The 23310-nt window shown below is 35.6% G+C and overlaps 1 protein-coding gene and 1 long non-coding RNA gene across 3 annotated transcripts in view; one reads left to right on the forward strand and one right to left on the reverse strand.

Annotated features, from left to right (window-relative positions):
• Positions 1–14255, forward strand: part of LOC141503228 (uncharacterized) — a 70917-nt gene extending 56662 nt beyond the window's left edge. The window contains exon 4 of one of the 2 annotated variants that reach the window (XR_012472789.1): positions 14189–14255. This is a non-coding gene — a long non-coding RNA (uncharacterized LOC141503228). Of the gene's footprint in view, positions 1–5240; positions 5340–14188 lie in introns of those variants that run through there. The other variant, XR_012472790.1, reaches the window with a different exon arrangement.
• Positions 1–23310, reverse strand: part of ADD2 (adducin 2) — a 167037-nt gene that overhangs the window by 113371 nt on the left and 30356 nt on the right. The gene's annotated exons all lie outside the window — the stretch shown is intronic.

The raw sequence follows: 23310 nt of genomic DNA on the forward strand, positions 1-23310 counted from the left end.
TTAGGTATTAGGAAACATAGATTAGAGTCCTTAATGAGCTCATTTAAGGAATTTCCCTTCTTTGTTCCTTACTTTCTGATTCTGGAAAAGGAAGAATTAGATAAAATGACATTTAAAGTCCCTTCCATTTCTAGATCTATGTTTCTATGTTCCTACATTACATCTTAGAAAGAAGAGAAAGGGAAGGCAACAAGCCATTATTAAGCATGTACTGTGTTCCAACTACTATGCTAAAGTTTTTATAACTATAATCTCATGAATACAGATCTATGTTTAGTGTAGTTATACATGTATAATTCATTTTAAATCACTTTCTGTCAAAAAATGTTTGTTGAAAACTGGCATTGCATGTAGTTGGAAAAATAAATTAAATATTCAAAGTTTAAAAAAAACAACTATAATCTCATGGATTTTAGAATTAGAATGTCAGACCTGGAAGATGAGCTCAGAGATCATTTACTTAGTCCAACCCACTCATTTTAAAAATTAGAAAGCCAAGACATGAGGAGATTGGTGACTTTCTTATGGTCACTTAGGCAGATTGAAAATAGAGAAATGGATATAGGTGACCTGATCCTGAGTAGGAGTTTGACTCCACCCTTCCTACTTGCCCTGAAGACAGGGTAACCTCTCCCACTGGGGAGGCAGAGAAGTTTAGTGAGCTCCCTACTAGAAGCATTCAAAGCTGAAATGTCTCAACAAGAAGAGATTTACTTTGGAGTAATTGAAATATTTGTCTTGTCTGACCATATTTTCATCCTTTGGAAATACCACCTAGTTTGTTTTTCCAGCTCCCATCTATCCCCATTTTCAATATATTTTTCATAGCACTGTCCAAGCAAGCTCCCTAACTAGCCCAAGCATAGTGGCTACTTCTAGCCTACCAAATAGCTGAACCTCTGATATGTCTGGAATCTGTCTTTTCAGTCTTATCTCATATTACTTCCCTTTACATTCTAGTCAAATCAAGTTGCTTCCCATGTCTTTTTCGTGGCATCCTTCCTGCCCCAAATACAGTTCTTTCCATCCCTCTGTCTGATCATGTTCCTTCCTCCCTTCAAGGTGGGTGCAAGCAATTTCCTCCGTGAAATCCTCTTTTTGATCCTCCCTCTCCCTTAGTGAAAATGATCTTTCCCTCATATTTCTTAGAGCACTTTACTGGAAACCATTCCTCTGCACTTATTCTCTCTTGTATCATAATAATTGGTGATGCTCTCCCCCACTTCCATTAAGTTAGAAACTCCTCAAGAGTAGAATTTGTATTTCAATCTTTGCATCCTTAGTGCCTTGCATTAGTATACTTAATGATTGCTGAATTGACTCTAAATGCCTTCTTTTAGATTCCTGGAGGCAGGAAACAATGGGACGTGTGTGTGAGGTTCTCTTTCTCATTCCTCTTCAATTTAATTACTGAGGGGAGGGAGGGAATTACAGAAGCTGCATTTCCCATAAAACCCTAGGAATCTTCCAGCAAGAGGAGATAAGGTCATTGAACCAGCTGAAAGAGGCAAGGAGAAGGACAGGGGGTTGTGCTCTTCCATCTGTCTGGATATACACATCTGTGCCTCACAGCTGGAGGAAGAAAGCTAGAAAAATGATCAAGTCTGCAACAATTCCTTTTATTCCCCTCCATTACCATCCTTCTTGGTTTCTGTGTCCAGCAATTCCTCACCCAGTGCCATCCTTACTTCTCTCTCCAAGGTTACTGGAGTTATCTACTGGATTCTTGTTTTCATCCATTTTTGTTACTGACCTCCAACCAAGGGGATTTCCCTTACTGTCCTGACAAAATGAGGCTGGAGCTCTCTGGGAGGGAGAGAGGGGAGGAGGAAGAGGAATGGAATTCAGGGTACATGGCCTCTTCTCATTCTGTATTCCAGCTTTCCTTAGATAATAATAATAATAACAGTAGTAATATTTATATAGTGCTTACCATGTGACAGGAATGAACTAAGTAATTTGCAAATATTATCTCCTTTGATCCTCACAACAATCCTGGGAGATAGGTACTATAACTATCTCCATTTTACAGATGAAGAAACTGAGACAGAGATTAAATAACTTATCCAAGGTTACACATCTAGTGAGTTTATGAGACTGGATTTTAACTCAAGTCTTTCTGATTCTAGAACTAGAACTTTATTCATCAGGTTCAAAATCCCCCAATTAAGTAAACTAAGGCTTAAGAAAATTATGTCTTTAACTAAGGTCTTATAAGTGAAGGATTTGTACTTCTGTTCTCTACTTTCACAATAACATTTCCTATTGCACTATACTGCCTCTCATAGTATGAAAAGATAAGCTTTCCCATATACAAAGCTGTTTTTTTTTCTAGGCTGTAGGATTTTCAAAGCACTCTCCTTTCAATAACCCAGGTGACTCAGGTTTCTAGAACTTTGAATTTAGATAATTTAGGTTCAGAAGCTACACTTTCATTTGAATCATTTCACTGAAAAATTCTCTGGTGGTTTATAACAAAACCAGTATAAAGATTTTAGCAGAAATATAAGCAACATTTGTTTTTAAGTTTCTAGCATTTGGTAAATGTAATACCACCATCTAAATCTTCATTCCTTTGTTCAGAGGTCTATGTAATCATATTAATAAGTCTCAGAAAGGAGACAACGGACTGCATAATGTGGGGGAGGGCTTGCAAGAAGCCCAAAGCTATGGATCTGAGTGTTTTAGATCCCTGAAGGTTTCTCCATATGAGCCTTTATTGTAGCATCTTTCTCTGATGAATTTTTCCAGGGTCAGGCAATTCTTCTTAGGAAGAAGGAAAATTATTTCTGCAGCCTCTTTCCCCCAAGGTCTGTGCTGGCTGTCTGGCAAAGAGCCTTTAATAATGCATACATGTTGGGCAGGGGAGGGTCACACATGAATAAAACAGCAACTGCTCTCATCTCTGAGATGTGAGGCCTGAAAAATCAGGGCCAGGGGAACAAACCAGATGGAACACGAATTAGAAAGAGCTTTCCTGCTTGCACCAAGGATTGGGAACTTGGATGGTCAAACCACACAGCACCTCCAAAAAGTGGTGAGCAAATCACTTTCACTGATGGCACATGGGTAAATCTATACAGAGTCAAAGTATTATGGGACTTTGATTTGAAAGGGCCTTGGAGATGGTCAAGTGCAATCTCCTAATTTTATATGTGAGGAAACCAAGGACTGGATAAAGGAAAGAGGCAGTATGATATAGTAGGGAAAACATCTGATTTAGAATCCTAAGAATTGTATTGTTACAATTGTACTACTTTTGTAATTTTGAGATCTCCTCAGCTGCAAAAGTAGAAGGTTATACTAAATTACACAAAGAATCATAGATTTAAATCCCAGAGGGACTCTGGAGGTTTTCTAATCTAAATTCATTATCTTATAAATATGGAATCTGAGGTCCATGAAAATTAAATGATTTTCAAATAAAATGCATTAGAGGCAGGATTTGAATCTGCAATCACTGACAGGGATTCTTAACCTTTCTTTTTGTTTCTTCTTTTTTTGTGCACCCCTTTGTAAGTCTGGCAAAGCTTAGGGATCCCTTTTCAGAATAATGTTTTTAAAACCATTAAAAAAACAACAACATAGAATTACAAAGGAAACCAATTACAGTGAAACATGGCTAGTAATATATGTATGCATACACATTTCTACACACATATATTCACATACATATATATGTACATTTACACACACACACACACACACATAATATATATGAATACACAGGTTAATAGATCCCAGATTAAAGACCTCTGTTTTAAGGTCCCTTTCTCTTCTTAATACTATGATCCTATAAATGACTTGACCAAGGATACTCATTGGTTTAGTGCCAGTCATTGACTCTAAGGCTAATTAGCTCTTTCCGTTAATATCTATAATATTTTTTGACAAAGACAAAGGAAGTGGTATGGAACATGTTTTGATCTGCCTTATTTTTGCAATCAACTGGAAATAAGAATGCTCCTTATTTTTTTAATCCAATAGTACTATCAATGATAGCATGTGATAGGGAAATATACATGCCTAACAGAAGGAAAGAAAATTAATCCACATGTCTCTGTCACTTCCTATTATCACTATTAACAGAGTTAACAGCAGAGAGGGTTGTCAAATATAGAGAAGCTAAGGGACTAATAAAGGTATGCCACAAAAAAAGAACCACTTAGGCTGAATATCTGACATTCTTATCAGCCCTTCTCTCAATTTGGAGGAGTTAGGCTTTTACTAAGAAGAACTAGCAACAAAGGAACCACTGCTGCTGGTGATCAGGCCTAGTCATTTGCTACTTAGATCAATGTTAAGGCTGAGAATCCCAGGGGAAGGCAGAGAGTTATACAAGAAAGACAGCATCAGTACAACTATCTGCAACCATTTATTGCATAAAAAAGATTCAAAACATTGTCTTGGGGCAGCTAGGTGTTGCAGGGGGATAGAGCACCAGCCCTGGAGTCAGGAGGACTTAAGTTCAAATTTGACCTCAGATACTTAATAATTACCTAGCTATGTGACTTTGGGCAAGTCACTTAACCCCATTGCCTTAAATGAATAAAATTTAAAAAGTATTTTTAAAAAATACATTGTCTTGAGGCTGGCTAATGATGAAGTCAGCATGTTTAGAAGTCAGACCCTGGGTTTTTGTGATGTAGTGTGGTAAAAACAGTGTTTGAGTGTGGTAAGGTTGAGAATTAGTGTTTGGTTTAAACAATAGTGGATGAGAGAGTGATTAGATCACATAACTGTGTGGAAGTTGAGGAAGTATTAGTCATGAGAAGGTGAATGTTTGTAATATAGTTATATGAATATAGTTTGTGGGTCAGTCTGCTAGAGTTCAAACTCCTTGAGAGCTCAGTAATATGCTATTCTATTACCTTACATATCAGATGCTATAATTGCTCTGGAGGAATCAACACCCCAGAATGCACTCAAGGTGACTAGCTGGATACTTACCTCTAAGTACCTATGTACTAACAATTCTCAATCACCCTGACACCTTTCCAAATCACCATTTGGGTGTAGTTAGGTGGTACAGTGGATAGAATGCCAGCCTTAGAGTCAGGAGGATCCAACTACAAATCTGACCTCAGACATTTGACACATACTAGCTGTGTGACCCTGGACAAGTCACTTAACCCCCATTGGCTTGTGGGGGAAAAAGAAAGAAATCAAGTTTTGATATAGAGGGAAAACCTCAAACTTCACAAGGAATCTTTTATAAAAATCTTTGCTTGTCATCATAGATTTAGACCCTTTAAGGATCAGAAACTGAGGCCCAAAGAGGTTGCCAAAGTAAACAGCATAATTCAAATCCAGGTCCCACAATTTAAAATCCAGCCTCAGGAACACAGGTAAGATATGATTTCCTCACTTTAAATCTCATCCTAGAACTAATGAAATACATTTTTTGTCAAGAGCTTCAATGCTTTAACTTGCAGCTTTTATTCATGCTAAAATGCAAACCCCTTTAAAATTCATAAGGAGAAAGAGAAGGTGATATTTTAAGTTATAATTACTAATTGATACCCAAAAATTTGATGGTATTGGACACTGAAGATAAATTATCATCCACTTCCTATTTCCACATTTTGGGATACAGCTTAGGGGAGCAGCATGAAATGAAAATTTATTTATAAAGCACTAAGTATATGGCAAACATTGTGCTAAGACTCAGAATACTAGTTGATCTCTCTGCTATCAAAAGAGCTCACATTTCAGTAGTTAGAAACAATATATATATATGTATATATATGAGAGTTTGGCTGCAATGTTGATGAAAAGGTCTAATGGTCCTTACACTTATGGTTTCCAAAATTTAGGTAATAATATTGCCTCACATTTTCACCTCTTTTTACATAGAAATTGTCATATCTAAAAATTGTCACATCTTGTTTCATAAAAACAAGTTCCATAAATAATTTCCTTAACCCATGATTTATTCAAATAGAATTCAGAATTTATTACAACTCATCTGTATCATAAGCTTATGCCAACTGACAATGATGGTGGCAGATTTTACTTGCTTTGAGAATGAGTGCTCTAATTCAAATGTAGCCTTATTTTTACATACTGAATAAATAATCACAATGTTGCATTCACTGTCATTTGGAGTTTGCAGAGCTATACTGCTTTTGTTGACTTTGATTTGAACTTTCTTTTCATTGAAAAAAGTATCTGTATTTATGTTGGAGTTTTTTTTTTTTAGTTTTTTTCAAGGCAAAAGGGGTTAAGTGACTTGCCCAAGGCCACACAGCTAGGTAATTATTAAGTGTCTGCCACCAGATTTGAACCCAGGTACTCCTGACTCCAGGGCCGGTGCTTTATTCACTATACCTCCTAGCCACGCCATATGTTGGAGTTTTTACTTTAAAAAGTAATTTTGGCCATTGCTTCATGAATCTCTCATATTCTCCACAATTTGGAAAACTATGTTTAAGGGCAAATGATGGTGATTATAATAACAATTCACATTTCTCTAAGATATGAAGTACTTCCCCCAACACTCTCATTGCAATAGAATTCTAATGAGCTTCCTTGTGCCAAGTTCCTCCCTTTTCCAATCCATCTTTCATGCAGATGCCAAAATGATATTGCTAAAGCCTATAGCATACCCATTTTGTTTCCTTGCTCAAAAAAACACAACATCTCTAAGAAGGCAACTCTGTTTAATATTTGAAGCCCTTTAAAATCTACTTTCCACCTATCTTTCCAGATTTACTCCCCTTCACACACTCTTTTGTGCAATGAAAATGGGGTTCTTACTCTTTCTCACATGGCACTCTATCTCCCACCATTGAAACTCCATGCCCAGAATGCATAGTCTCCTAATCTCTACTTCTAAATCTCTAGCTTCATTGGAAGTAACTGATATTGTTCTTTTGAGCTGGGAGCCTAAGGATTAAGAGTATAAACATTATGTTTTGTCTTTTATCTTCCATCAGTGGAATCTGGTAAGAATGACACTGCATATTGAAGTTGGTGGACTTGAGGTGTTTGTAGTTTTGATGATGCATGTGTATATTTTATTACCCTTTTTTTTAATCAAATCCAACTAGACTGCTTGCTAAAGTTATGACCCTTGAGCATAGGTTTTGATTGACATGGAGCCCTGGGGAGAAACAAAAGGCGAGGGCCTAGTTACAAATCATTAACTGAAAGATAGGGTCATAAACTGTTAACAAAATGAATCACACTCAGACAGCAAGTAACAAAGGGATGACTGGACAGAGTGCAAAGTATTAGGACTGACTGACATCTGCCTCTGTCCATGGTCCTAACAGATAATAAGGTACTATCAAATCATGTTGCTACAAATAACCTATTACATAGATTTTAGGCTTCAGATCCAAAGCTCTTTTTGCTGCACTGAACTACATAAGGCCCTCCTGGGATTATAAAAGCCTTACTTACTGATCCTGTTTTAGTGTCCATAATGACAACAGATGGGATCTTGTCAAGCATCATGTAGCACTTGTCATTTCTGGAATCTATTTCTGCTTTAAAATTAGCTTCTTAAATTAAATCTCCACTGATTTCTATAAAGAAAAGAAAAACTACAATTCCAGACAGAGAGAACAGCCTTCTGAATTACTGATAGAGTGTATAAGATGCCAAATAATTGTTGGGATAAAAATGAAAGGGTTGAAGTCCATCTAGCAATCAATACAGCTAATAAATTATTCTTGTCTCATGGGTGCATTAGGCCATGGGAGAAAAAAGGGAAGAAATAGGAGCATTTTGCTAGATAAGGTCAAAAATATATTTCTGTTCAAATAAAGTACACATTCAACTGTGATATTTAGATAGAAAAAGCAATGTGATTTTGCAGGTCTATGAGACCATTCCAGATTTCTAAAAACACAGTACACTACGGTGTAATGAAAGAAGAGAAAAAAGGAATTAGAATTCTATTTTCATCTGGTTTACATGTATTTTGTGTGCTCTGCTATTACAATCACCCTTATAGAAAAGAAACCAGGAAGGTGTAATTCTCTGAAATAGGCATGCCTGCCTGAGACTATGGTGACACAGATGCTCTAGAGCCCAGTCACAGATAACACCATTCACATGTAACTTGTGATGAGTCTGTCTGCAGATTTTTTTTTTGCAAGGCAAATGGGGTTAAGTGGCTTGCTCAAGGCCACACAGCTAGGTAATTATTAAGTGTTTGAAACTGGATTTGAACCCAGGTACTCCTGACTCCAAGGCTGGTGCTTTATCCACTGCTCTACCTAGCCGCCCCGTGTCTTCAGATTTAACAGAAGCTACACATGTTAGTCCTATCAGTGACTACTTTTTCTAGCACAGGCTGCCTGCCATGGACTAAGAGCATGACAATTTGTTCCCAATCCTCTAGTGTTTACCATATTTATTTCATATGTGATGTTCAAAATAAGCACAGTTAGCCTTAGCAGCCAGACTAGATACAGAAATAATTTATAACTCTGTCAAGCTCAAAAAAAAGTATCACAGTTGGTAACAATCTAAGTACAGACTTGACTAATTAATTAAAGGTATGTTCAGTTATCCTAGGAAAATATACAAACTCTATATAGTAAAGATTTATTAATAGATTTTTGGTATTTTTCCAGACCTTCTATGATGGAGGCACACATATGGAAGATGCCAGGAACCTGCATATGAGAAAAGACATTTTTGCTGGCCTATCATTTGATTTGGAACAACCTCATTCCATTGTTTGCATTGCCAGAACTGCCTATATTTTTAAATCTACATGATGTTCTCTTTTCCCAAAGATATCCAAAGATAAAGGATTTGATTCATTCACTCACACCAAGGGCACCATGTAACAAGTTGGGAGCTTTCAAGACCCCAAAGGTCACATTTCCCTTTCCCTTAAGTTCTGTGACTTCAAGAAGTGAGATTGGAGTTTTGATCTTATTTTTCTTGTCCTTTTCAGTTCTAGGTTCAGGGAGTTTATTTCTGCAACCTGGAAACTTATATGTTAGGTACTTTGGAGCCCAGAATTCTTAGGTATTGCAACTAGTTCAGAAAAGAAATTCTGAGAAGGCAGGGTCTTAAGATTCATGCTCAATGGAGAATTATGACTTGGAACTTGATGGGACTAATGCTATGTATGAACTGAGCTAAGTTATAAACCTAATCCTTATCTCATCTCTGAAGACAAAAATAATATAGGGGTAATGATGCCCCATCACATGTTAGAGAAAATGTATGTTTGTTCTTCTGTATTGTTTAAGTAAATATTCCCTTATGACAGTAAAACTGATTATTTAGGGATTTGAGTATTTGCATTCCTAAAACTGGGAACAAAAATTAGGGACTATAGTAAATGAAAAAGATGTGTCCTTAATTCCTTAAAGGTATGGGATGAACCTTGGGGGAGGGGTGAAATATAACACAACTGGACTTTAGAAAATGGGAGACAGGGGTGCTACAGTGAATAGAGCGCCAGCCCTGGAGTCAGGAGTACCTGAGTTCAAATCCAGCCTCAGACACTTAATAATTATCTAGCTGTGTGGCCTTGGGCAAGCCACTTAACCCCATTGCCTTGCAAAAACCTAAAAAGAAAAAGAAAAGAAAATGGGAGACAGAGAAATCAATGTAGCATAATCTTTGAGAAGAAGTTGGTGAATGATGAGTGATGAAAAAATTGAAGAAAAAAAATAACATTAACAAAGCATTCAAAACATACACCAAAGAAAGCAAAAAGAAGTTTAGAAGAGGAGAGGATACAAGCAGGAAAGTTTTATTGCCCCAATTTTAAATGATATATGCTTTGAAAAACCTGAATGTGTGAACAGAAGAAAACAGAATGAAGTTCAAAAGAAAACAGTCAAGAGAATGCTGAAAGTAACATGTTGAATTCAGAAAATACTTTTTTAAAAAAACCAAACTGGGCGGCTTGGTGGCACAGTGAATAGAGCACCGGCCTTGGAGTCAGGAGTACCTGGGTTCAAATCCGACCTCAGACACTTAATAATTACCTAGCTGTGTGGCCTTGGGCAAGCCACTTAACCCCATTGCCTTGAAAAAAAAATCTAAAAAAAAAACCAAACTGTACAAAATTATGATTTCACACATAATCTTCTTTTCTGTTCTTCATGAAATTATTTTTTCAAAGCCTGTTAAATTTACAAAATATATAAAATCAAAATAAAAGATGTAGTAATAGGTTCCAGATTCATTTACAATATTTTCTGTAATTTGTATAAAAGTTCATAATAGCAAATAAAATTTACATTAAAAAGAAATATAAAATTCTCATTGGCAAGTGGATTTTTCTATGCTTTGGGCAGGCTCACCAACACCAATTTCTTTTTCATCTAGTCCTGTGTCTCTTCACAGTCCTTTGAATAACTTGCATCGTTCATTCTTTAGAATGGCACTCCAAGATTCACAAAACTATATATATTTTTTAAAAGATATAGTCAGTTGTGTGGTATTGTTAAAAGCACTGAATAGTTTTTCAAAGGCAATCATCTCCTTTTCCTCCTATTCAATTCTGTGATTAGCTTCTGTTCAATTTTATGATGCCTATTTCACATATATGTACTTATCAATTAATTCAATGGACTGACCATTCAATGGTATATTACAATCTAAACCAGTCATTTTTTTCATACATTTGTATTTCTTCCACGGATTGTTACATTGATCTCTTTTGATAATCATAGATCTCATTGAGGAGGTATTATAGTGTTCTAATCTAGGGTTTCATGTCATCAGCATATTGTTGAATGAAATTAGAAATAACATAAGAACTCACAGTCTGTAGGGACTCGATCTTCCATTTGAACTTTGTCCAAAACATCCTTCATAATAGTTAGGAACACCTTTTGATAAGAATCTCTTTCTTGAATGCAGTATGGCATATTGAATTGATTGTGTCATCCGTAAGATCTGGTTTTAAATGTTGCCTGGTATTTATCAGCCATATGACCATAGGCAAGTCATTTTAATTCTCTGAGTCTCAATTTTCTCATTTTTAAAATGGGCAATAATAATACCTGAATTATTATCTCACAGTATTGTTGTGAGGTTGAAATAAAATAATGTGTGTATATGTAACATTTTGTTACTCTAAAACACTATTAAAAATCAAAATTATCATTGTGATTTTTTTCTTCATTTGACATTAATATACAGAAGATTGTTGAGCAAATATCTCTAAGGTTTGAAATATACACATGTGAGATATCTTGCTGGAGGAGCACATTTAAAGCTAATTTTTGCTCTAAAAAACAAAGTAGGTATATGGATAAGTAATTACAAATGTCCTCTGCATGGCCCTTTTTTGGAAGGAATACCATCTATAGTATTTTTTTCCTTTCATTCTTTTGGTTTCTTCTACTTCCAGTGAATTCTTTTTGGCAAAATAATCTCTGATTGCTTTCAAGTTTGTGTCATCTCCAATTTGGAACCAAGGCTTAATGTTATCTATTTTGTGCCACAATTTCCCTGATCCTATCTTTTCCTGAGGATGTCCCATACCTCCAGGAAGAATTTTATGCATTCAGTAAATATTTATTAAATGCCCAAGAATTTCATGATCAATTTAGTTTAGAAAGTTCTTTATTATTAATGTGGAATGCCAACTTATTCTTTTCTAATGGCTTATTAAGGTAGAGAAATGATACTGGTTTCTTAGCAAAGGGCAACAGAGTGGAATCTCTTATGCTCTTACTAAAGCATTTCAGTTCTAACTGTGGTGATGGGTCTGTTCTCTGAAAAACCAACCCAACTATATGTGGAGGAGATTAATACCAACTGTTCCACTAAGAGATAGTTTTTAACCAAAACGATTTTAAAAACCATTTACTATAGTAGTAGTTCTCAAACATTTTTGTCTCAGCATCTCCTTACACACTTAAAGTTATTGAGGAAGTCAAAGAACTTTTGTTGATATGTCTAATAGCTACTTATATTTCCCATAAAAATAATATGTCTTAGTAGTAGTATGAAAATAGTTTTGATCTTGTGGATCCCCTGAAAAGGTCCAAGGGATCCCCAAGAAGCCCATACTTTAAAAACTATGGTACTACAGGATGTTGGACTCATGATCTTCACAATCCACTCATAATGATCTTCACAAGAGAATATATCTTCACTAAGGTAATACTGGATCTTTAGCTATTAAAGTTATGTTTTTGTTAGCGGGGGTCTGGTATCTGAAACTAATCCTAGAATCATCAATAATCATTCCAGAGAGTCTATGGAATTCTAGTTATCATTCATGAATGTAACATAAAAAATTCTATTTCAGAATAAAGAATTTAGAGCTAGAAAGGATATTGGAGATTACATAATCCAATCAACCAGAAATGATAGTTTTACAGATAAGGAAACTGAGGTCCATAATGTTAAGTGACTTGATCAAAATTACAGAAGTCATAAATAGTTGATCTGAGATTGAACCCATGACTTTGAATTTCAATTACTTTTGACTGTTTCCATTACTTCCTTGACTTAGCTCTAAAGTCAGAAGACTTGGGTTCAGAACCTACCTCTAATGCTTGTACCCTGGAACTTTAGGCCACTCACTTAACTTTCATAAGTCTAAGTTTCCTTATTTGTAAAATGAGAATGTTGGTCTTGTTTAGATCTGGATCTATGTGAATTTTTTTTTGTAAATTACTTTTATATCCAGGATAGTAAGTGGAATGCACATACAATTAAGAATCAAAAGATTTAGGTTCAAATCCTAGCTATGATTTTCACTATGAAATCATGTAAAAATCTTTATTTCTCTTGAGTTCCCATTTCCTCATTGGCAAAATAAGGATAATAATATTTACATTATCTCTATTGAAAGGGATGTTGTGAGAATGCATTTTGTAAATCTTAAAAGACTACAGAAACATCAGCCATTAGCCTTGGCTATATAATTTAACCTCTCTGAGATTCAATTTTCTTACCTGTAAAAAGAGGAAGTATAATGTTAAGAGTAAAGGTAACATCCCTTTGCAAATCTTTCAGTAGTAAAAACATCTAAGCTATGCTTTTTGGGTCACTGTAAACACAAATCTTGGCACAAGTTTAATAACAATGATAAAGGACATTCAACCTTGTTAAGATTTATAATTTATGATTTAGACATAAAAACAATATTATAAGCAAACTAGAAGATCAAGGAGTAGTTTACCTGTTAGATCTATGGAAAGGGAAGCAGTTTATGACCAAGGAAGAGATGGAGAACATCATTAAAAACAAACTAGATAATTTTGATTATATTAAATTAAAAAGCTTTTGCATAGATAAAACTACTGTAACCAAGATCAAAAGAAATGTAGTAAATTGGGAAATAATTTTTGCAACTAGTATTTCTGATCAAGGACTCATTTCTAAATATACAGGTAACTGAGTCATATTTTCAAAAAAAAAGCCATTCCCCAGTTGACAAATGGTCAAAGGATACGCAAAGGCAATTTACAGCTGAGAAAATCAAAGCAATCCATAGTCATATGAAAAATTGCTCCAAATCATTACTTATTAGAGAAATGAAAATTAAAGTATCTCTGAGATATCACCTCACACCTCTCAGACTGGTCAATATGACCAGAAAGGACAATGATCAATATTGGAAGGGATGTGGGAAATCTGGGACACTAATACATTGTTGGTGGATCTATGCACTCATCCAACCTTTCTGGAGAGCTATTTGGAATTATCCCTAAAGGGTAACAAAAATGTACATATCCTTTGATCCAGTAATACCACCACTGGGTCTACACCCTGAAGAGATTATGAAAAAGGGTAAAAACATCACTTGTACAAAAATATTCATAGCAGCCCTGTTTGTGGGGGCAAAGAATTGGAAATTTAGTGAATGTCCTTCAATTGGGGAATGGCTTAACAAACTGTGGTATATGTAAGTCATGGAACACTATTGTTCTATTAGAAACTAGGAGGGATGGGAGTTCAGGGAAGCCTGGAAGGATTTGCATGATGTTGAGTGAGATGCAAAGCCAGAAAAACACTGTATACCCTAACAGCAACATGGGGGTGATGACCAACCTTGATGGACTTGCTCATTCCATCAGTGCAACAACCAGTTGACAATTTTGGGCTGTCTGCAATGGAGAATACCATCTGTATCTAGAGAAAGAATTGTGGCATTTGAACAAAGACCAAAGACTATTACCTTCAAATTAGAAAAATAACTTATTATATAATGTTGCTATCTCATACTTTATTTTTCTTCCTTTAGGATATGATTCCTCTCTCATCACATTCAACTGAGATCAATGTATACCATGGAAACAACATAAAGACTAACAGAAAGCCTTCTGTGGGGGTTGGGGGGAGGGAAGCAAGAATGGGGGAAAAATTGTAAAACTCAAAATAAATAAAATCTTTCTAAAAAAAAAGAATCTCCCCCCCCAAAAGATGTACAATTTACTTTATCCACATCACCTAATTTAATTGTTTGATCTTCACAATGATCTTATGAAAGAGTAATAACTTATGAAGATCTTTAAGCTTTGCAAAGCACTTTATAAATAGTATCTCAATGGATTCTCACCATAACCCTGGGAGGTAGGTGCTGCTATTATACATATACCATAGATTTGGCAGATGGAGGTTAAAGGACTTGTCCACTAGCTTCAGACAGCTAGTGTCTGAAGTCAAATTTTAACTCATATCTTCCTTACTCCAAATTTAGTCCTTTATCTAATGTACCATATAGCTGCCCAGTATATATTACAAGCATGAACTCCATTTTATAGATGGGGAAATAGGCAGTATGTGGTGGAGCAGGGACTAACCCCAGGTGTTCTTTAAAACCAGTATACATCCCACATTCCACAATATTTCCCTTCCTGGGAACCACCAAGGAACATAAACATTTCTTTATTAGATAAGATCTATCTATGTTGACTTTGCATTTTACATAATAGAAAGAAATTCCATTCTTGTGGAATTCCAAGTTATAGTTTCAGTGTTGTGCTCTTTGACTGTCCAAGTTTCAGTCCCACACAATTCATATAATTTTGAATGCCTATCTTTATGTGGCTCTGTATTACAATTCTTACTTCTTCAATTATTTACAACTTTGTATGTACTTGTACATACAACTTGTACTCACAAGTTGATTTCATTTGAATAATGGACTTTAATGGAATTTGTATCTTTACTTGGTACAAACCAAACCTTTCATTAAGGATGTTAGTTGCTATGATTTAAATAATTCAGCAACATAGCATCCAGGGATCAACTCCACTTCCTCTGGCAAATCTTTATCTATCCTCCACTTTCAGAGTGAAAAATGCCCAGTCCCAGAGGAAAAAAGAAATGGCTATGGTATGGTTCAGAGAGTGAGTGATGAGCTCTAAACTCAATCTTTTGAGTTTTGACTAAGTAGATAGGTCAATTCTGAAACCACACATAGTGAATACAATTTTGTCAATTCATGTCAATGATAAGTCTTTATGAGTTTTATAAACAGCAGGGACAATGAAATTAAGTTATTTCAATGAGCATTTATTAAGTCAATTATATGTGCTGAGTACTGGAGGTACATTATCAAATGATGTTAATTATGGAAGCAGCATGGTTGAAGGGAAAGGTACTGGTTTAGCAATCTGGAAGAACTTGGATTCAGATCTTTTCTTTGACACACAGTCTTTGATTCATCTTCATTTGTCTAGTGAAGATTATGATATTTATAGCACCTACTTCATAGGCTTGTACTGAGGATCAAATAAGATTATATACTGATGAACACATGTATGCATTTATATGTAAAAACACATACTATATTATACAAATGTCAGCTTTTATTATTTTAAAGAAGAAAGTTAAACTAAAAGTAGCTGAAAGAATGAGTTTTTGTCTGTGTGGAAAGTGAGAGAACATAGTCACAGCACAGACAACAAAGCAGCATACTTATACTTTGGTTTGTATTAAAATATTGATTATGGGGCCTTATTATTGGGTTACACTCAAATGCATGTATATACATATACAAAATGCATATGAATATATCATATACACATAATACCATAGGTATATACATAGCATACATGTAAAAATTCCTATTTGTGAATGTATATAATATTCATAAGTGCATATGCATTAATACACAGGATATGATATGTGTGTATGTATATGCAATGCATTACAAACACATAATATGTATATTTGTATACATTTGGGTTTCTATGTGTATAGAAAAGATGTATATGTGTATGTATGCATGTGTATGCATATTATATGTATATGTAGTATACTGTATATTGTATTTATATGCATATATGCATAATGTAAATACAAAAATATTTTTGCAATGTATGGATACACATTGTATATTGATCACATGCACATCTGCAGCATCTAGGTGGCATGATAGATATAGCACTGGTCTTGGAGACAGGAGGACAGAAGTTCAAATCTGACCTCAGACACTTGACCCTTACTATCTGTGTGACCTTGAGCAAGTCACTTAATCCTGACTGCCTTGCATCCAGGGTCATCTCCAATCATCCTGATTTATATCTGGCTGCTGGACTCACATGGCTGTGGAGGAGAAAGTGAGAGTGGTGACTTATCACTCAAATCCAATTCATGTGCTTGTCATGGCATCACCTCCCTGATGTTATAGTCTTCTTTGAAAATGAAGGACAGGGGTGGCTAGGTGGCGCAGTGGATAGAGCACTGGCCCTGAAGTCAGGAGTACCTGAGTTCAAATCCAGCCTCAGACATGTAATAATTACCTAGCTGTGTGGCCTTGAGCAAGCCACTTAACCCCATTGCCTTGCAAAAACTAAAAAAAAAAAGGACAAACATTATTATATGCATAACCACATACATACATACATATATACATATATATATATATATATATATATATATATATATAGAGAGAGAGAGAGAGAGAGAGAGAGAGAGAGAGAGATGGGCCTATGAATAGATTCACATATATACGTGTGTGTGTGTGTGTATATATATATATATACATAAGGGAGAGAAATAGAGACAGGGTGGGACAGGAGGGAGGGAAAGGGAGTGGGGGAGGAGAGAGAGAGAGAGAGAGAGAGAGAGAGAGAGAGAGAGAGAGAGAGAGAAGAGAGAGAGAGGAAGGAAGGGAGAGCAAAGGTGCTGCAATTACCCCTGAAAGTTATTACCAGTTTCTATAGCAGTGTTATCTTCAGCTGAATGAGGATTGGTAGGTGGGGTTAAATGTAGCCTATTAATGTAAAGTCTCAGCTATCTTAAGCTGAAGCAGTTCAGCATTACTGACTATGTCCCAGTTTCTTCTGGGTTGATCTCCCCATCTTATATCCCCTTTGCCTTGGATGTCCCTGGCCTCAAGACTGTTTAATCTCCTCAGCTCCCAAATCTATTGCCTATGCTTAGAGCTCTGGAATTGGCCTTTGGACCAGATTGATTTGCTATGGAGAGGAGTATATGTGACTACCACTTTCAGGGAAATTTAGGGTGACATGAGATTTTTGTTTTCTTCTTTTCATTGAATCAAAAGTCAGACTCCAGTCCCAGTTCTATCATTATTAACTCTAAGACCTTGGTGAAGTCTTTTAATCTCATCTTTGTATGAAGATATCTAAATTCCCTTAAAGTTCTAACATTCTTTCACTTCATGGACCACACCCTCCATTTCTAGAGCCTGATGTTTCTTGGTATTCATCAGTCACCTACTAATCTCCACCAATTAGACTTTTCCTAAAAACTAGGATGCAAGGGGCAGCTAGATGACAACAGTGGTTAGACCACTAGCTCAGGAGTCAGGAGGACCTGAGTTCAAATGCGCCAGCCCTCACACACTTAATAATTACCTAGCTGTATGACCTTGGGCAAATCACTTAACCCCACTGTTTTGCCAAAAAAAAAGCCAACTGGGATGCTGAAAATAAACACTTTCCTTTGAGCAATTTAAATAATTTTACATCTATGACTTCCTTCAATTTTACAACAATTTCAGAATCATAACTTGAAAAACAGGGGCACTTAGCCAGGAGTGGAACTGTGAAGACTTTCCTTTTCATTCATGCCTGGGTACTTGCTTCCTCTGGGCTTGCCTGCCTCTAGAGACTTCAGAGATCAGGTAGTCATTTTGATAGCATCTAGCACAGCAAGCAGTAGTTTTCTTTTCAATAGGAAGCAGATGGGTCATGAAAGCCCAGAAAACTCATTTCAGACTATTGGATGCTCACATACAAAGACAAACTCATTCCCTCTTTCCTGAACACTATGAGTTAATGGCAAAGTATACTTTTATGTCGAATCAGTTTCCTTTATAAATGAGAAACAGAAGAGTTTCATACCACCACAAACCCGCAGGTTAGTGGTGGTTACAAATATAACTGTATAAAACTGCCTATTAATTTTAGGTAACTTTTGGTAGGTTAGAAAAGTGCAAAAATTTGTATTTTAAAGTGTAGTACCACCAAATGCTTTAGAGTAATTTGCATACAATAGGGGCACTGCATTTTTTTCACAAGTAACAGGAAATGAACCTTTCAATGGCTATGCTTTGTTTTCCCCTACTATACATAAATAGGTATGATGCCAGGAAATAAAGCTCTGTCTCATTTCTGGGAAATGAGACATTTGCAGATATCACCTTTAAGTACAAGTAAAAGTAATAATTTTTTTGTCTCTACCTGCGTTAATCTGAGGAAATACCTAGATTGATGTAGATCAGTAACGGTCATCCAAAATTCATAGTCTTAAAGTTACCTGAGAGTATCAAGGAGTCAAGAGATTTGCCCAGGGTGACTTAGCCAATATGTGTCAGAAGCAGGATTTGAGCCAGGTCTTCATCCACTATGATACACTTTTTGTAAAAGGTATCAAAGTGATTTCCCTGGAAGTATTTCTGAATTATTTTCAAATGTGGTCCCAACAAAAGAAAGCTAGAACCTACAGAATAATTTCAAAAATAAGGCAATATTTTAAGAATAATAACTTAAAATGATGATCAGGATGCTCTCAGTAAAACCTGGAAAGACTTAAATGAACAGTTGCAATATAAAATCTACTGCACAAAGTAACACCAATATTGTAGGATGATCAGCTGTGAATGACTTAACTTGTCTTGACCCAAGACAACTCTGAAGGACTTATGATAAAGAATGCTATCTACCCCAGAGAGATAACTGATAGTATCTGAATACAGATTGAAGCATACTTTTTTAAACTTTAAAAAAAATTAGACAGTAGCATCTTCTGATGATCAACTAAATTGGATTTAACTCCCCTCTGCAGTTCAGCATTCTAAAAGACTTGTGATAGAAAATGCCATCCATATCCAGAGAAAAACCTATGGAGTCTGAATGTAGACCATAGCATGCTATTTTCACTTTTTAAAACTTGTTTTATGTTTTTTCTCATTTTTTCCCTTTAGTTTTGAGTCTTCTTTCATGTCTTACATGGAAATATGTGAAACATGATTGTGCATATATAGCCTATATCAAATTCATGGGGAAGGGAAAGGGAAGGAAGAGAGGTAAAAAATGTGGAACTTAAAAGCTTACAAAAAGATGAATGTTGAAAACTTTTTGTATGTAATTGAAAAGAATAAAATGAAATAACATTCAAAAAATAAAAACACATCTAGGAATCTGGGTCCAGGATTATGAAAAATAACTCATGTTATTAAAAATGAGACATTTGGCACTGGCTTTATAAATTCCAGTCCTGGCATAGCTGGAAAGACATCTCTATTGCTTTCTTATTTCTTTAAAAAAAGCTAAATATTTTCTTTGGAATATACCAACATAAAGTAGAAAGAAGGGAGGAAGGGAAGAAAGAAGGAAGAAAAGATGGGTGAGTGGAAAAAAAGGAAAGAAGATAATGAGAGAGTAACAGAGGAAAGAAGGAAGGAGGGGGAAAAGGAAGTAAGTAAGGGGAAAAGGAAAGAAAGATGACAAAGTAGAGAACTAGAGATACTAGAACTTCTTACAGATCTGAGAAAACAAAAAATGTCTTTTTGTTTCAGTATATGTTATTTTATTCTTTTGTTAATGGTTAATACATTTTAAATAAAAAAATGCTTAAAAATAATAATAATTTATGGATCTATGTTTTTAAAAATATTTCACAAATAACATGATATAACTAAAATTATCCTTCATTTACAAAGGATGAAATTGATGCCCAGATAGGTTAAGCTCATTGATCACACAATCAGACTTGAAAACTGTTGTTCTTTTTTAGACAACCATGATATGCCACATTTGTTAATTTTATCTTCATGACATGTCTAGCCTTTCCTCCCTTCTCTCTACTCACACAGTCACACAGTCCCAGTCTTAGTTCAAGACCTCATCCCCTCTTGCCTAGACTACAGTAATTCCTTTTTCTTTTAATCACAAAATAAAAATTTAATGAAGAATATTGCATACATTAAAGTATAGCAATTCACATTGTGGTTTTCAAACCACCCCATTCTTAATCTTTTCCTACAATGTGTCCCGAAAGTGATTAAAACAATAGCTCAGCAGAATATCCAGATTCTTGCCCTTTTCAGAAAACATTTTCAGACTTGCTCAAATGCTTGCTATTCCATAACTCTACAAAACTTCTATCCAATTCTGTGATTCTGATTTTTTTAAATTTATTTTTCCAACTACACGTTGCAGTCCTCTACAAAGTTGTCATACTGATATTCTGAACATGTGAATCTAGTCCTCCTCAAGGAGCTTCAGTGGCTCCCTATGACTTCTACCTAGGGAGATTCACTTAAACGCTGATTGCCTCCCATCCAGGGCCATCTCCAGTCATCTTTATTCATATCTAGCCACTGGATCCGGATGACTCTGGACAAGAAAGTGAGGTTGGAGACTTAGTACAACCCCACCTCACTCAAATGTGCTTGCATGGCATCACCTCCCTGATATCATGGTCTTTTTCAAGAATGAAGGACAAACATCAAGATAAATTATTAAGTCCTTAGTCTGGAATTTAAAAAGCCCTCTCCAATCTGATTTCATAATACCCCTTCAAAAGATATCCCATAATCCAGTCAAAGGAGTTCACTTGCTGTACCTCTTATACATCATTCCAGCTCCTGCATCGACCTCTACATTTGAATAAATTGTCCCCATCCCTGGAATGCTCTCTTTCCTTACCTTGACTAATTGGATATCATGGTCTTTTTCAAGAATGAAGGACAAACATCAAGATAAATTATTAAGTCCTTAGTCTGGAATTTAAAAAGCCCTCTCCAATCTGATTTCATAATACCCCTTCAAAAGATATCCCATAATCCAGTCAAAGGAGTTCACTTGCTGTACCTCTTATACATCATTCCAGCTCCTGCATCGACCTCTACATTTGAATAAATTGTCCCCATCCCTGGAATGCTCTCTTTCCTTACCTTGACTAATTGGAATTTCTCCAAGAATTTGCTCCTGAGTCCTCCCAATTACAATAACTTATTTAGTATAGAGTTTTGTATTTACTTATGAGTGTATAGTTATTCTTTCAGAAGCCAAAATAGCTACTATTTCCTCCAGTAGAATGGTACTGTTTGTCAGAGGCTGGATTTGAACTCCAATCCTCCTGATTCGAAGATAAGGTGCCTTATGCATTGTGTCAGCTTGCTTCAGTAGAATGGTAGGTCCTTGACAGCAGACATTATTTTGTTTCTGTCCTTAATAACCTCAGTCCATTAATAAATGCTTATCGAATTAAAATCTGAACCTTGCATTCCTAATATACATAAAGTCAGTGAACAAGCATTTATTAAGTGATTACTATTTGCCAGGTAATGCGCTAGATATTGAGTATACAAAGAGAGTCAAATACACTGTCCTTTGTCCTTTAGGAGATCACAGTCTTAAGGAATGACATGCAAACAACCATGTAGAAGATATATAGTCTAAATGTGAAGTACTCTTAGATGCTAGCAGGAAAACAGGTGAAGTAATGTCTAGGCTGAAGAAGGTGGAACAGAGAACATTCCAGGCATGGGAAGTCACATGGGCTTAACCCAAAAATAGATGTGCTCCAAGGTCTACTCTGAGCTATGATTTATCATGTTTACAGAGTTCCATGGATAATTCAAAATGCAATTATTTTATTGATTCATGGAAGCTTGGCCTTTTTCAGGCATGTATATCACATTGATTTGAAAGTAGAGACTGCAGCATTAGACATATCAATTTGGGAAAAGGATTTTAAATTCATATAATCCTTCATTATGAAGGTACAAGGAAGGCTATTAAAGGTAGAGGAACTAGTGAGATTTAATTATTATCCTTTTAGAAAAAAGTATAATTTATATAAAACAAGTAACAGACAAAATTAAAAATCATACTCAGTAGCCTTTTTCTTAAACAATTTCAGTCCTGGGAAATAACTAGATGGTGATAGCCACTAACTAGCCAAAGGCATAGGGAGTTTTAATAAAATAAAGCCTAGGAAACCAGAATTGTCTGGAGTTATGCCATTTGGAAAGTGTTAGGAACAATTGCCATCCTTGTCCTTAACCCTTTTTAATTCTAGTGCCTTTTCTCTCTTCATTATTTTTAATTATTCTATGTAGAGTTTGCTTAGTCTCTTATTTGTTTGCATTTTGTCCCCCCATTAGATTGTAAGCTCCTTGAGAACAAGGACTGTTTTTTGCCATTTTGGGTATTCCTAGCCCTTAACACAGGTGCCTGGCAGGTAGTAAACTCTTAATAATTGTTTACTGAATTGAATTTTCCTGGGCCTTGGACACTTTAGGGAAAATAAACAACTCCAGGCCAGGGTCAGGGAAAATGATAGAAGCCAAGTGATCAGATGGGTATTGTACTGAAGGATTAATAGCTAGTCTAGTACTAGGCATGTTCTTAATAGAAAAACACTTTTACCATTTTAGTCATTGGGTAGAACTTATTTTTTGGTATTCTAATATTGCTTAGGTTCAGTATATTACTAATGTATTTTCTTTTTTTGTGTGTATAAAAGATTGCAAAGCTCACTTGGGTTTAAACTTATGTAGATAGGGCACTGGTAATGAAAATTCAGATAAGCATTGGTAAAGAAGCCATAAATGGTAGAAGTGGGTTGAGGGCAGAGAAATAGGATCCAGAAAACTGCAGAACCCTGAACTTCAGGCTACTCAGATTTCACATTTAATGGGATAGAAGTAGCCCAGCTTCAAGGCACATTTTCTTTACGATGGAGCTAGTCAAGATCAGTAGCCAGGCACAGAATCTTTTAACAGAAATTCTGGTATATAAATAATATAAGCAACAAGGGGTCAAACTGCTGGTACCTTGAATGACTCAAAGCAATGACATCAAAGTGTATTAGTCATCATTGACTTCACCACTATCACTCACTATAATACCATTTTCATAAAGCATGTCTTATGTGAAG

The sequence above is a fragment of the Macrotis lagotis genome, chromosome 1 (assembly GCF_037893015.1).
Source record: "Macrotis lagotis isolate mMagLag1 chromosome 1, bilby.v1.9.chrom.fasta, whole genome shotgun sequence".
NCBI classification, from domain to species: Eukaryota; Metazoa; Chordata; class Mammalia; order Peramelemorphia; family Peramelidae; genus Macrotis; species Macrotis lagotis.